Raw genomic sequence first — 14673 nt, 5'->3', positions numbered from 1 at the left:
AGTCTTGGTTTAGAATAATCTGTTACTCTAAAACTTTTTTGTGTTTTCCCCTTATAGTCAACTCTCTCCCAAACTCTACTCCTGGAAATCACATATGTGTTTTCCTATGTAGTCTTCCGAATCTAACTTCTTCCACATAGCAAAATTCACTTAAGATTTGTACATGTTGTGTGAATCAGTCTGTTCCTTTTATTGTTTAGTAGTGTTCAATTGTATGGTTGTACTATTTATCTATTTGGCAGCTGAAGGACATCTGAGTTGTTTCCAGTATTTGGTAATTATGAATAAAGCTCTTATAAACATTTATTTATTATAAGCATAAGTTTTCATTTCTCTTGATAAATATGCAGAAGTGGGATTATTGTTTCATGTTGTGTCTAAATTTTCAAAGAAAAATTACCAAATTATTTTTCAAAGTGGCTGTACTATTTTGCATTTCCACTAGCAACACTTGAACATCCTTGTCAATACTTGATATTTGTCAGTCTTTTTAATTTTAGCCTTTATAATGAGTATGTTATAGTATCTTATAGTAGTTTTAATTTGCACATTCCTAGTGACTAATTAAGTTGAGCATCTTTTCATGTGCTTATTAGCCATCCAATATATTCTTTGGTGAAGTGTATGTTTAGGACTTTTGCCATTTTAAAAAGTTGGGTTGCTTATTTTCTTATTGTTCAGTTTGAGTGTTCTTTATACATTTTGTATGTAAGTCTTTGTCAGAGATATGATTTGCAAATATTTTCTTCAAGTTCATGGTTTGCTTTTGCATTTTCCTAATTGTGTCTTTTAATTTTAATGAGATTCAAATGGTCATTATTTTCTTTCATGGATAAAGCTTTTGTAGATCATACTTTTAGTATCTACACTCTTTGTCTAATCTAGGATTGTGAAGATTTTCTCTTGAATTTCTTCTGGATATTTTATAATTTTACATTGTACATTTAGATTTATGATCCTTTTTTTATTATTAAATCATAGCTGTGTACATAAATGCAATCATGGGGCCCCATACACTGGTTTTATATACTATTTGACATATTTTCATCACACTGGTTAACATAGCCTTCCTAGCTATGATCCATTTTGAATTAATTTCATATATTTTTGTTTTAGTTAAATGTAATTTTCATATACCATAAAATTTACTCCTTTAAACCATACAATACAGTGGTTTTTAGTACATTCACAAAGGTGTAAAACTATTACCATTATCTAATTCCAGAGTATTTCATTATCTGAAAAAGAAATCTCATACCCATTTGCAAGGATGATTTCCTGCTCTTCCTTTCCTCTCTCTAAGCAACCACTAACCTACTTTTTGTGTCATAGATTTTTTTCACTTAGAATAATATTTTCAGCATTCATCAATTATGTAGCCATATATCAGCACATCATTACTTTTTATGGCTGAATAAAATTTCATTGTATGGATATACAAGGTGGTCACAAAGTTCGTGTGCAATTTTAAATTGCACACGAACTTTATGGCCACCTCATATACATTTTACTTGTCCATTCATCATTTGATGGATATTTGGGTTGTTTTTACTTTTTGGCTATTGTGAATAATACATTTAGGAACATAGACATTTTAGTGTGAAAATATGCTTTTAATTATCTTGGGTGTATATCTAGGAGTGTTCAGTTCATTTTTGTATAAGCTATGAGGTATGAGTTGAGGTTGTTTATTTTGTATATGGACATCCAGAAATATTTATTGAAATGGCTGTCTTCTCTCCATTGAATTGCCCTTGTACATTTGTCAAAAATCAGTTGACTCCATTTGTGTGTGTCTATTTCTAGACTTTTTGTTTTGTTCCATTGATCTATGAGCCTATTTTTTTGCCAATACTACCCTGTCTTAATTACTGCAGCTTCGGAGTAAGACTTGAAATTGAGTAGTTTGAGTCCACCAACTTTGTTCTTATTTTTCAAAATTGTTTTGGATATTTTAGGTCCTATATCTTTCTCATATATACTTTAGTAGTGATAAAAAATATAATTTGAGATTTCGATTGGGATATTGGGATTGCACTGAATCTATACATCAATTTTGGGGGAATTGTAATCTTAATAATCTGATTCTTCCAGTCCAAAATCATAGCATAGCTTTCCATTTGTTTAGGTCTTCTTGGATTTCCCATTTATTTAGGTCTTCTTGGGTTTCTTTCATCAGTTTTTTTGTTTGTTTGTTGTTTTAGAGACTGGTCCCTTTTTCTGTTGCCTAGGCTGAAGTGCAGTGTGATCATAGCTCAGCATAGCTTCAGACTCCTGGGCTCAAGGAATCCTTCCATCTCCCTCTCTGAGTAGGTAGGACTACAGTCGCCTGCCACCATGTCCAGCTAATTTCTTTCATCATTATTTTATAGTTTTCAATGTATAGCTCCTGAAATACTTTGCTGGAGTCATAACTAAGTCTTTCATTTTTGGGGTGCTATTATAAATGGTATTGCTTTCGAAAATGTGAATTCTAATGTTCATTGCTAGTATATAGAAATACAATTAATTTTTGTATATTGATCTTGTATCCTGTGGCCTTAGTAAAGTCATTTATTAATTCTAGGCTATTATGGGGGTGAATAATTTGGAATTTTCTACATAAAAACAAAAACAATGTATCATTTTAATTCTACACACATTTTTTTACCATTTATATTCCTCTTCCTTCCTTCCTGAATGTCTGTGATTTTATCTGGTACCATTTCCTTATGCCTGTAGATCTTTGTTTTTTTTTTTTTTTTTTTTTTTTCTTTTTGTTGAGTCTGCTAGTTAAAATGCTGCGGTTTTTGTTTGACTGGAAAAATTTTTTATTTTGCATTTATCTTTAAAAGATATTTTTGCAAGATATATAATGCTAAGTTGGCAATTATTTTTATTCAGGACTTTGAAGCTATCCTTCAGTGTTCTGGTCTCCATTGTTTTGCAAAGAAGAAAATTATTGTTACTACTTTGAAGAATATCTTCCTTTTCTCCCTTCTTTTTTTTGCTTTTATTATTTTTAACTGACACATAATAATTGTATGTATTTATGGGGTAGAGTGTAATATTTTGATACATGTATACGATGTGTAACGATCAAATCAGGGTAATTAGCATATCTATCACTTCAAACATTTATCATTTCTTTGTGTTGGGAACATTCAAAAGTGCTCTTCTAGCTATTTGAAAATACACAATACATTATTGTTAGTTATGGTCACTTTTTAGTACCAGAGAACAATAGAACTTACTTCTTCTATCTGGATGTACTTTTGTGTTCATTAACCAATTAGCTATTCTCTCCTCCTCCTGACCCTTTCCTGCCTCTAGGAACCATTATCTCTAGTTCTGTGAGATCAACATTTTAAGAGTCCACATGTGAGTGAGAACATGCATATTTATCTTTCTGTGCTTGGCTTATTTCACTTAACATAATGTACTCTCAGCTCATTCATGTCGCTGTAAATGACAGGATTTGTTCATTTTTAGGGCTAAATAGTATTCTGTTGTGTATACAGGTAGTCCCTGAGTTACAAACATCCAACTTATATATAACTCACAATTAATGAATAGAGGCTATTCTAGTAAGTCCCCAAGTTACAAACATGTGACTGATGTATAACTTGCATTTATGAATGGAGGCCCTTATAGGTAATAGGTGAATGTACCTGTGCCAACTTACAAATTCAACTGAAGAACAAACCTGTAGAACCTATCTAATTTGTAACCCAGGAACTTTCTGTATATACATTTTTTTAATCCATGCATTTGCTGATAGACACTTGAGTGGATTCTGTATCTTCGCTATTGTGAGTAGTGCTGTAATAAACACGAGAGTGCAGTTATCTCATCAACATAACTGATTTCCCTTTTTAGGAATTCCCCAGTAGGGGAATTGCTGGATCGTATGGTAGTGCTACTTTTAGCTTTCTGAGGAACTCTACACTGTTTTCCATAATGGCGGTACTAATGTAAATTCCCACCAACAATGTATAAGAATCCCCCATCCTTGTCGGCATTTATTATTTTTTATTTTTTTATTATTAAATCATGGCTGTGTACCTTAATGAGATCATGGGGCACCATACACTGGTTTTATAGACCGTTTGACACATTTTCATCACACTGCTTAACATAGCCTTCCTGGTATTTTCTTAGTTATTGTGTTAAGACATTTATATTCTACATTTACTAAGTTTCACATCTACCCCTGTAAGATGCACCGCAGGTGTAATCCCACCAATCACCTTCCCTCCGCCTGTCCTCCTCCCTCCCTCCCCTACCTCTACCCCACCCCCATTCTTAGGTTATAACTGGGTTATAGCTTTCATATGAAAGCCATAAATTAGTTTCATAGTAGGGCTGAGTACACTGGATACTTTTTCTTCCATTCTTGAGATACTTTACTAAGAAGATATGTTCCAGCTCCATCCATGTAAACATGAAAGAGGTAAAGTCTCTATCTTTCTTTAAGGCTGCATAATATTCCATGGTGTACATATACCACAATTTATTAATCCATTCATGGATCGATGGGCACTTGGGCTTTTTCCATGACTTAGCATTTATGAATTGGGCTGCGATAAACATTCTGGTACAAATATCTTTGTTATAATGTGATTTTTGGTCTTCTGGGTATATACCTAGTAGAGGATGATAATAGCCATTCTAATTCAGGTAAGACAATATCTCATTGTGGTTTTAATTTGCATTTCCATACTGATAGTGATATTGAGCATTTTTTCATATGTTTATTGGCTATTTGTCTTTCTTCTTTTAGACGCTTCTGTTCATATCTTTTGCCCACTTTTTAATAGGGTTGTTTGTTTTGGTCTTACTGATTTACTTGAGTTCTTTGTAAATACTGGTTGTTAGCCTTTTAACAGATCTGTAGCTTGTGAATATTTTCTCTTATACTGTAGGTTGTCTATTTGCTCTGTTTATTGTTTCCTTATCTGTGCAGAAGCTGCTTATAATAGTTTAATTAAATATAATTTATTTGCACAGCCTACAGATACATGAAAAAATGCTCATCATCCTTAATCATCAGAGAGATGCAAATCAAAACCACTTTGAGATATCATCTAACTCCAGGAAGATTAGCCTACATCATAAAATCTCAAAACCATAGACGTTGGTGTGGATTGGAGAAAAGAGAACACTTCTGCACTGCTAGTGGGAATGCAAACTAATATGTTCCTTTTGGAAAGATGTTTGGAGATCACTTAGGGATCTTAAAATAGACCTGCCATTCGATCCTTCAATTCCTCTACTAGGTATATATCCAGAAGACCAAAAATCACTTTATAACAAAGATATTTGGACCAGAATGCTTATTACAGCATAATTCATAATTGCTAAGTCATGGAAGAAGCCCAAGCACCCATCGACCCATGAATGGATTAATAAATTGTGGTATATTTACACCACGGAATATTGTACAGCCTTAAAAAATGATGGACACTTTACCTCTTTTATGTTTACATGGATGGAGCTGGAACATATTCTTCTTAGCAAAGTATCTCAAGAATGGAAGAAAATGTATCCAATGTACTCAGCCCTACCATGAAACCAATTTATAAACACTCACACTTCCATATGAATACTATAACCTAACTACAGCCCAAGATGAAGGGGAAAGAGGAGGGGGAGGGAGGGTGGGAAGATTAGTGGAGGGAGGGTAATTGGTGGGACCACACCTATGGTGTATTTTACAAGCCTACATGCTAAATCTACTAAGTGTAGCATACAAATGTCAACACAATAACTAAGAAAATACGGTGAAGGCTATCCTTCATGTTATCCAGTTTCATGAAAGTATTTCAAATTGTATATAAAACCAGCACATCGTACCCCATAATTGCATCAATGTACACAGCTATGATTTAATAAAAAAATCATTTATTTATTTTTCTTGTTGCCATGATTATCTTCAAGGTCTTAGTCAAAAATTCTTTGCCTAAGCTGATGTCTAGAAGAGTTTTTCCTATATTTTCCTCTAGAATTCTTATGGTTTCATGCCTTAAATATGTCTTTTATCCCTCTTTAATTAATTTTTAAAAATTAATTAATTATTTATTTTTTGAGGAGACAGAGTCTCACTTTATCGCCCTAGGTAGTGCCGTGTTCTCACATGGCTCACAGCAACCTCCAACTCCTGGGCTTAGGCGATTCCTTTGCCTCAGCCTCCTGAGTAGCTGGGACCACAGGCACCTGCCACAATGCCCGGCTATCTTTAATTAATTTTTGTGAGTAGTGAGATGTAGGGGTCCTGTTTCATTCTTCTGCATATAGCTATGCAGTTTTCTCAGCACCATTTATTGATTAGGGCTTCTTTTCCCCAGTGTATACTGTTGTTTGCTTTGTCAAAGATCAGTTGGTTGTAGGTGGATGGTTTTATGTCTGGGTTCTCTGTTCAACATTGGTCTATGTCTTGTTTTTTTTTTTTTTTAAACCAATATCAGGCTGTTTTGGTTACTAGCCTTGCTTTGGTTATAGCCTTGTAGTATACTTGAAAGTCTGATGGTGTAATGCCTCCATTTGTATAATATTGCTTTGGCTTTTCAGGCTCTTTACTGGTTTCCAATGAAGCACAGAATCATTTTTTCTAGATCTGTAATGCATGACTTTGGTAATTTGATGTGGGTTGCATTTAATTTTTTGTAAAGCACTTTGGGTAGTATAGACATTTTGACAATGTTAATTCTGCCTATCCATGAGCGTGATATCTATTTCTATTTGTTTGTATCTTCTGCAGTTTCATTCCTCAGAGTTTTGTAGTTCCCTTTGAAGAGATCTTTCACCTCCTTGGTGAAGTATGTTCCTAGGTATTTTATTTTCTTTGTAACTATTGTGAATGGTATTAAGCCTTTGATTTGACTGTTATTAGTTTATAGAAATGCTATTGATTTACATATGTTGATTTTATATCCTAAGACTTTGGTGAATTTATTTATCAATTCCAGGAGATTCATGGTAAAATCTTTGGGGGTTTCTAGATACAAGATCATATTGCCAGTGGAAGGTGACAGCTTGACCTCCTCTTTCCTGATTTGGATACGCTTAATGTTCTTCTCTTGCCTGACTGCTTTGGCTAGGACTGCCAGCATAATGGTGATTAGAACTGGTGACAGTGGGCATCCTGTCTTGTTTCAGTTCTTAGAGAGCGTGGTTTCAACTTTTCACCATTAAGTATGATGTTGGCTGTGAGTTTGTTATAAATAGCTCTTATAATTCTGAGATATGTTCCTTCAATGTCTAGTTTGTTGAGCATTTTTGTCGTGAAAGGGTGCTGGATTTTGTTGAATGCTTTTTCTGAATCTATTGAGATGATCATACCATCTTTGTTTTGGCTTTTGTTTATGTGGTGAATCACATTTATTGATTTATGTATGCTGAGTTAAGCTTGCATCCCTGAAATGAAGCCCATTTCTTCCTGGTGGATTATTATTATTATTATTATTTTGGATGTGCTATTGAATTCAGTTTACTAGTATTTTATTGAGGATTTTTATATCTATATTCATAAGGGATATTGATTTGTAGTTTTCTTTTTAATTGTTTCCTTTCATATCTGTGAATCCATGTAGTCCAGGGCTTTTGTTGTTGTTGTTGGGGAGGTTTTTTATTAATGTTTTGATCTCACTACTCATTATTGGTCTGTTCAGGAGTTCTATTTCTTCTTGGTTGAGTCTTGGGTGGTTTGGGTTTCTAGGGGCTTGTCAATTTCCTCTACATTCTCTAGTTTATGTACATAGAGATTTATGTAATATTCATGGATGATGTTTTGTATTTCTGTGGTATCAGTTATAATGTCACCTTTTCTGGGTGAGCTTATTTGGGTCTTTTCTCCTGTGTTCTTAGTTAATCAAGCAAGAGATTTGTCAATTTTATTTATCTTTTCAATGAAACTCTTTGTTTCATTAGTTCTTTGTAATTTTTCTTTGTTTGTTTTCTAATTCATTTAATTCTTCCCTGACCTTCATTATTTCTTTTCTTCTGTTGGCCTTAGGCTTGGTCTATTCTTCCTTTACTCTTACTTCCCTTCCTCAAGGTGTGGCATTAAGTTGTTAATTTGTGATCTTTCTGTCTTTTTTATGTAGGCATGTAAGGCTGTGAAATTTCCCCTGAAGAATGCTTTTGCTCTCTCTCATAGATTTTGATAGCTTGTGTCCCCTTTATGATTTAGTTCAAAGAATTTTTTGATAGCTATCTTAATTTCATTCTTATCTAGTAATTATTCAGCATCATGTTTTTAATTACCATGACTTTTTGTTTTTGAGACAGAGTCTCACTCTGTCTCCCTCAGTATAGTGCCGTGGCATCCCAGCTCACAGCAACCTCAAACTCTTGGGCTTAAGCCATTCTCTCGCCTCAGCCTCCCAAGTAGCTGGGACTATAGGCACCTGCCACAATGCCTGGCTATTTTTTGTTGCAATTGTCATTGTTGTTTAGCAGGCCTGGGCTGGGTTTGAAACTGCCAGTCCTGTTGTATGTGGCTGGCACTGTAACCACTGTGCTATGGGCGCCGAGCAATCATTTCCATGACTTTTTCTAGGTTTCAGTGTTTATCTTGTAATTGATTTCTAGTTTTATTCTGCTGTGGTCTGAGAAGTTACATAGTATAATTGTGACAATTCGAATTTGTGGAGAACTGCTTTGTGACTTATGACATGATCAATCTTGGGGTATGTCTCGTGAGCTTCTGAGAAGAAGATGTATTCTGTAGTTTTGGGGTACAATGTTTTGAAAATGTCCATTTGATTTAGAGTCAGATTTAAGTCTATTGCTTCCTTATTTCTTTTCTGCTTTGATTTTTCAAGCTCTGACAGTGGGTGCATGAGTGTTTGGGGCATCTCTTCTGTTTGACTCCCATGCCAGGGGGCAACTGTGCTCAATCCCTAGTCACAGGGCATGACATGGGGAAACATCTATCCTCTTTCTGGCCTAACAGGGGTGATACAAAGGCTACTGAAGGAAGGCTGGGTCCTGAGTGGACCTGGTTCTATGCACCAGAGTGACCAGGGTGGTGTTGGTTGCAGAAATCTGGGATTGTTCAGTACCAGATCTCTGCTGTACCTGCTCTCCAGTGGAATGTTGCTGCACAGCCTCCAAGCAGCTTCCCAATCAGCCCCAAGGTCTGCAGTGGAGGAGGGAAAACCCCACACAGATCAAGCTGCCTATAACTTTTATTTCTCTCCTAAAAAGCAGTGTCTCCTTCGGTTTCTTCTATCTTGTTGTCTTCACCTCTTCCCAGCAGTGTGAATTGCATTGGACCTCAGCTTAATCTCCAAGATAGTGGGTGATGCTTGTAAGAATCAGCCTTGCCTTGTTTGATTGAGTTAGTGGATTCTGTAATGAGCTATAGAGTTGTTTTCCTCCTGTCTGTGGCTGATGCTTACAGGAAAGAGCCAACTGCAGAGATGTCCTTTTGTGCCTGTGAAAAGCTCTAGTCCCTCAGGTGAAACACTGGAACACACCACAGGGGGCTGCTTGATCTCCAGGTGGGGGAGGAGTGAAGCTGGGCAAGGCTGAAAGGCTTTGCAAAGCCTCTGCAGGGCTCTGAGGTCATTTTCCTGACCACCAGGCAGAGCTTCTGGATTCCAGAATCTGGAAGAATCAAGGCTGCTTCTCCAAACCAGGATGATTGCTTGTGAGGACAGTGCTACAATTCCCTGACTGCCTGTCTTGGGTAAGCTCTGCATTACCGCTGCCCTCTGGTGTCTGGTTGCACACGGGTGTGCACATGGGTGTGCCCTGCTCAGTTGCTATGACACTGTGGGCTGGGATCTTCCCTGCCAGGGCATCCACTTTAGTTCAACAGCGCAGTTTTCAGGCTCGATGGAACTCCAAAGTCATTTTCCCAGCTGCTTGAGAAAGCTGTTGGGAGGAGGGTCAAGGCAGGCTCTCTGGAAAGTCTGTTTGTGGGGGAGGGGCTGCAATTCTCCGACTGGCTATTGGGAGCGAGCACCCTTCTAATCCCCTGGTGTCTGGTTGCAAATGGGTGCACCGGAACACCTGTATTCAGGGCTATGGCACCATAGGCTTGGATCTTTCCCCACTGGTCTGGAAGTATGGCTTTCCTGTTAGGGGGATGAAGGCTTCCCCAGATTGCCCTGTTTCAGACCCCCACAGAATTTCCTGTCTGTCCCACCCCAGTGGGCTCCCTCACCTCCTGAGTCCAACTCCCAAACCTCCCCCAACCATTTCCCTAGCAGCCGCTCAAGTCCAGTCTGTGTCTGACCCATTGGTGTGCGTTTCTGAGAAATGCCAGTGGGCTGGAAGCCTCAGATCAGGTACCCTGGGACGACTGCACATCCTCAAGGGAAAAGGTGTGGGCCCAACTCTCTGTGGAAACCTCAGGATGGCGTACATGCCAGCTGTGGGGAAGTGGCTGCTTGCCATATTCTTGGCTCAAACTGCTCTCCTGGTTGCAGTGGGTGGGGGAAGGCTGGCTTTCCAGCCTCTCCAATTACTCTCCTTAGAGGCCAACCCTGCCCAGAATGTCCAAGCTCTGGGATCACGCAAGTTCTCTCCACAGTTCCATGGTTGCTGCAGTGCTTGGGCTTGTGGGGTTGAAAAACTTCCAAGTAACTTAGTAGCCTGATGGTCACTGAGGGAGTATGGAAGGGAGGAAGGGATCTGCCTCTCCCCTTTACTGCTCCATGGAGCCTCTCTGGTTTAATCCTTGCTGATGTCTTTTTCTTTGCAATTTTCCTCTATGAGGTTTCAGCAGGCTCTAGCACATTTCTTTCTGACCTACACCTCTCCCCTGTCCTTTATCTGGAATCCCTCCTACACCCCAGGATGGTCTGGCAAGGGATGCCACTAGTCAGCCATCTTGATCCTAATGGTTTCTTGATATTTTTGCCTACTCTTTGGCTGTCAATGTACAAAAATACTCTTGTATTTTGAATGTTGACTTTGTATCCTACAACTTTATTAAATTTGTTTATTAGTTCTATGAGTTTTTTTGGGAATATCTATTTATAAGATTATGTCTTCTGCAAATAGGGATAATTTAACTTCTTCCTTTCCAGTTTTGATGTCTTTATTTCTTTCTCTTGTTTAGTTGCTGGCTGTGGGTTTTTCCTCCTAAACCTAACTTGTTGAGTCTTTTAATCATGAAGGGATGTTGAATTTTATAAAATGCATTTTCTATGTCTATTGAGACGATTGTACAGTTTCTGTCCTTTATTCTGTTTATGTGATGTATTGTTTTTATTGCTTTGTGTATGTTACACTGTACTTGCATTCCTGGGATAAATCCTGCTTGATCATTATGTATGATCTTTTTTTTTTCAAAACATGGACACCATTTACTTGAAGCAACCGTCCAGGATTGCGAAGTACAACACACATTTTAAGGATGAGGCTTTCATTTCATGGTCAAGCACTAGCATCATGCACACAGCATCAAGTTATTTAATAACAATGCCCCTGTGGGGTCCATTCCTGGATGAAGACCCATTGCAGTGTGATGGCCTCCCTTGCTTGCTTCACTACTTTCAATTCCAGTCAGATGGATTGAATAGCCCAGCCTTCCTCCGCGTGAGGGCAGCAGGCTGTGCTCATCAGCCAGCCGGTCGTGTTAGTATCTGGCCACTTTTTAAGTTACAAAATGCAAGACAGTTTCTTTGCTTTTGCAGGAAGCAAGGCATGAGTTGTAGGCCTCTTTAATGTTCCATATGGCACAGTGAGATGCTTTTAGCAAAGGGCACTGGTAAATTAGGGTACCACCAGGGGAAGGCTCTGCGTAAACACAACCTGTGTATTGGGGCCTGACAGGAATGGTGCCTGTGGACTACTTATGGTCTGTCCAATCAAGGCTTGGTAAATCCAAGTAAAGTGTTAAAAACCTCAGTACAGGGCGGTGCCTGTGGCTCAAAGGAGTGGGGCGACAGCCCCACATGCCGGAGGTAGCCGGTTCAAACCCAGCCCCGGCCCCAAACTGCAAAAACAAACAAACAAACAAACAAACAAACAAAACACCTCAGTACAAAGGATCCTCTAACACATTTGGAACCCAATTATTTGTTCTTAAAAACATGGTATAGTCACAAAGCTTTCCCTCCAATCTACTACTAGAAAACACCCATGCCGTGGTCCACAGACCAAGAAGAGCCAGGACAGATAAAAGAGAAACCTGTTCTTAAAAAAAGGAAAGGCGGGGAAAAAACCCAGGCAGTACATAAAGTGCTTCTTTTTTTTGGCTGGGGTTGAGTTTGAACCCGCCACCTGTGGTATATGGGGCCAGTGCCCTACTGCTTTGAGCCACAGGCACTGCCCCAAAGTGCTGCTTCTTTTTTTTTTTTTGAGACAGAGCCTCAAGCTGTCGCCCTGGGTAGACTGCTGTGTCATCACAGCTCACAGCAACCTCCAACTCCTGGGTTCAAGCGATTCTCCTGCCTCTGCCTCCCAAGTAGCTGGGACTACAGGTGCCTGCCACAACGCCCAGCTATTTTTTGGTTGTAGCCATCATTGTTGTTTGGCCGGCCCAGGCTGGATTCCAACCCACCAGCTCAGGTGTATGTGGCTGGCGTCTTAGCCGCTTAAGCCACAGGTGCTGAGCCAAAATGCTTCTTTTTTAATGAAACAAATTCAAAAGATGTACACTCAGGCTCAAGTTGTGCAGTTCACAAGCATGGAGAAAACAAACAAAACGACAGAGTTCAGGAAGGACAGTCTCAGTTAACTCAAGACAAGGCTGGACTTGCCCCCAGCGGGGTTTCTTCTGGATGGTACCGGGCAGGGGCCACCGGGCTGGGCACAGGGGTAGCGGGCACAGGCTTCTCTTCACTGTGCCCCAGGCTGGCTTGCAAGTCTGTGTCCACATTTTCATGAGTGTCTCCCTCTCCCTTCAGATCTAAGAAGTCTCCAGAGTTTACTTCAGAAGAGTTCCTTCTCTGGGATCCAGATGACTCCACATCTCTGTCACCGCTAGACTTGGCACCTGCCGACTTGGCTCAAGAGAGGGAGTTTTCTTCAGGTGTCCCAAAGATGTTAGAGGCTGTCTTGTTTTTCCTCACAGGTTTCTCTGTTGGTTCATCAACAGGTGGATCCACCACCTGGAGGCCGCAAAACCCGAAGCTGTTCCTGCTGTTGGGGTCGACACCCGAGAAGGTGGTGGTGGTGGTGGTCATGGCGCCAAGAGGTGAGCGGCGGGATGCTGAAAGGGTGGACTTGAGGAGCTTAGGAAAGACTCCGACCACCCCGGCGGCCACCCTGCAGGAGCCTCAGCCTCCGCCTGGGAATGATCTTTTTGATAGGCTGCAGGATTTCATTGGCTAGTATCTTGTTGAGGATTTTTGTATGTATTTTCATCAGGAATGTTGGCATATAGTTTTTTGTTTGTTTTCATATTTTTCCTTGGTTTTAGTATCAGGGTCATAACTGGCCTCATAGAATGAGTTTGGGAGAAGTCCCCTTCCTTCAGTTTTTTTTTTTTGTCTCTATATTTCATTTTTATTTTATTTATTTATTTATTTATTTTTTATTAAATCATAGCTGTGTACATTGATATGATCATGGGGCATCATTCACTAGCTTCACAGACCGTTTGACATACTTTCATCACACTGGTTAACATAGCCTTCCTGGCATTCTCTCAGTTACTGTGCCAAGACACTTACATTCCACATTTACAAGTTTCCTTCAGTTTTTGGAAGAGTTTACAGCTGGTATTAATTCTACAGTGAAGCCATCAATCCCTGGACTTTTTTTTAATGGGACAATTTTATTATTATTATTATTTTATTTTTTTTGTAGAGACAGATTTTCACTTTACTGCCCTCAGTAGAGTGCTGTGGCGTCACACGGCTCACAGCAACCTCTAACTCTTGGGCTTATGTGATTCTCTTGCCTCAGCCTCCCGAGCAGCTGGGACTACAGGCGCCCACCACAATGCCCGGCTATTTTTTTGTTGCAGTTTGGCCGGGCTGGGTTTGAACCCGCCACCCTCGGTATATGGGGCCGGCGCCCTACTCATTGAGCCACAGGCGCTGCCCTTAATGGGACAATTTTTATTTTAGACTAAATTTCATTGCTCATAGTTGGTCTGTTTGGTTTTTTTCCTTTCTTCTTAGTTTAATAGTGATAGTTTGTATGTGTCCAGGAATCTACCCATTTCTGTGAGGTTTTCTAATAATTTGTTAGTGTATTATTGGATGCTGTAGCTGTGATAATCTTTATATTTTTGTGCTATCACTTGTTATGACTCATTCTTTTCTGATTTTATTTAGGCTTTTTTTTCTTGGTCTGTCTAGCTAATGGCTTGTCAATTTTGTATATCTTTTCAAAACAACCAACTTTTCATTTTGTTGTTCTTTTATTATTTCTTAGTCTTACTTTTTATATTTGGTGCTCTTTCATTCTTTCTACTAATTTTATGTTTGGTTTGTTCTCACATTTTCAGTTTCTTGAAATGCATCTTAGGTTGTTTATTTGAAGTCTTTCTACCTTTTTGAACGTAGGCATTTATTGCTATACACTTTCCTCCTAACACTGCTTTTGCTGTATCCCACAGAATTTAGTATGTTGAGTTTCTATGTTCATTTGTTTCAAGACATTTTTTTAAGGCAAAGACATAATATTTGCTTTATATATATCTGCATGCTCCACTGTTTGGTGCATATAAATTTGCAATTGTTATATTTTCTTGCTGAACTGGTACTATATCCTTATGTGATGACT

The 14673-nt window shown here is 38.8% G+C and overlaps 1 pseudogene; it reads right to left on the bottom strand.

The window, feature by feature from the left end:
- Nucleotides 1-12583: 12583 nt before the first annotated feature.
- Nucleotides 12584-13269, bottom strand: LOC128580417 (jupiter microtubule associated homolog 1-like; annotated as a pseudogene).
- Nucleotides 13270-14673: the final 1404 nt, after the last annotated feature.

This window comes from Nycticebus coucang, chromosome 3, assembly GCF_027406575.1.
Source record: "Nycticebus coucang isolate mNycCou1 chromosome 3, mNycCou1.pri, whole genome shotgun sequence".
Classification (NCBI taxonomy): domain Eukaryota; kingdom Metazoa; phylum Chordata; class Mammalia; order Primates; family Lorisidae; genus Nycticebus; species Nycticebus coucang.
This window is presented reverse-complemented; position numbering and strand designations above follow the sequence as displayed.